The sequence below is a fragment of the Macrobrachium nipponense genome, chromosome 40 (genome assembly GCF_015104395.2).
Source record: "Macrobrachium nipponense isolate FS-2020 chromosome 40, ASM1510439v2, whole genome shotgun sequence".
Classification (NCBI taxonomy): Eukaryota; Metazoa; Arthropoda; class Malacostraca; order Decapoda; family Palaemonidae; genus Macrobrachium; species Macrobrachium nipponense.
Window position 1 is genome coordinate 13,317,322 of NC_061101.1, and position 2,154 is coordinate 13,319,475.

Sequence of the window (2,154 nt, forward strand, 5' to 3'; positions counted from 1 at the left end):
ATGAGTTGTTCCCAAAACCATATTATTCCACAAGGTTAAATAAGCGCTCGTGGATCGCTTTCTGAAAGGAGTTGAAATCTCTCTTTTAGTTAGCAGTATTTTTTTGTTTTATTTATGCATGCAGGCTCTCTCTCTCTCTCATAAAAGAGAGAAAGAGAGAGCGCGCTCGCAAAAATGAGGGATGTTGTTTGTAATAATTTCAAATTAAACATAAAAAAAAATATTTACCGCTAAGTAAGTGATTTCAACTCCTTTCAAAAAGCGATCATGAACGCTTATTTAACCCTGTGGAATAATATGGTTTTGTGGGGCTGACGTAAGTGATGATCTATGGTAGGTAATTGTGAATTCTTCTTATGTTTTACTTCAGTCATAAGTGGAAAAATGGATGATTTTAGGCCCTAGGACCTAATTAAGCAAACCACACATGAGCATAATGGTGTCGGCGTTACGTAACGTGGTCCCAGTGGAGAAAGCTTGCAAGATGCAATAAGTCTATAACATAATTAACCCCGCTATTGTCAGTGACGTCACGGTGCCTCTGATTGCCTGAGGCCAATTGGACGCTAGACATTCCTTTTATTTTTTTCTCAATTTCCTATCGTGGCTTCACCATCAGTCAAAGCATATCCTTCTAGTTCCTCATTTTTCGGCCCGTTTTTATTGGTCCGTATTTGGTCCGCGTCCGTGACCTTTCCCACGCCTACGCTTCCAGTCAGCTAAGTGGTCCTGGTGGTCAATAGTTGTGCTTCTCTCTCTCTCTCTCTCTCTCTCTCTCTCTCCTCTCTATATATATATATATATATATATATATATATATATATATATATATATATATATATATATATACATATATATATATATATATATATATATATATATATACATATGAATAACTTGATCACGAAGTATATAAAACGTGATGCTATGTATAAATAAAGGTTTTTTTTTTGCCACGAAGGAAAAAAAATGAAAAAAAAACGAGTTGGCCGAGTACTTTCGGTCCTTTATTCGGACCCTTTACTGACGCATACTCAGTAACGGTCCGAATAGGACCGAAAGTACTCGGCCAACTCGTTTTTCATTTTTTTTCCTTCGTGGCCAAAAAAAACCTTTATATATATATATATATATATATTATATATATATTATATATATAAATAGTATATATATATATATACGTGTTTTATTAGAACATCAGTCATATTGCGTTTCATTGTCTCCAGCCCAATAATCATTCCTCTCTCTCTCTCTCTCTCTCTCTCTCTCTCTCTCTCTCTCTCTATATATATATATATATATATATATATATATATATATATATATATATTATATTATATACTTTTTTAGACTACGTGTTAGAACATCAGTCATATGCGTTTCATTCCTCTCTCTTTCTCTCTAAATCTTCGCCTGAAAACAATCATGGACAAAGTCAGCAGTCTGTATAAACCCAAGAGGGTTCTCAAGGGAAATTTGCTTGCAGAGAGAGAGAGAGAGAGAGAGAGAGAGAGAGAGAGAGAGAGAGAGAAGATAAATTTCTATAGGTATGCTGGATATAAGAGGCTCGATTTGAGCCTTTCTGAATCTTGGCCGGGTCAGGTCAGGTCAGGTCAGGTCAAGTGGGGGATTTTTGCATTATGACGAGATGGTATTAACAAGGATAGAAAGGTGAGGAAAGCAATTTCTTTTACCTCCCTGAGCATGCAAAGTGAGGTGTTATTTCTCCATTGAACTGCTGCCCCTGAAAATGACTGGAAAAGTCAAAGCAAGATCTCTCTCTCTCTCTCTCTCTCTCTCTCTCTCTCTCTCTCTCTCTCTCTCTCTCTCTCTCTCTCGTCTAGTTCTTTGTCTTTTATTAATTTACAGTTTTAATGTGGCAGAACACTAGGATCTGTGTTATGCCTTGCAGTCATAATATGTTGCAACTTCGTCATATTTTTGCAACTAGCCATCATTATGTTACATTTACATTATTATATTGCAACTTTGTCGTTATTATGCTGCATCTTAGTAAAATGTTTAATCTTTAAGTCATTATTATGTTGCATCTTAGTTTAATGTTTCATCTTTAAGTCATTATTATGTTGCAATTTTGACATATTGCAAATATATTCATAAAAGATACCTTCAGTTATTAGCACCTTTTTGACA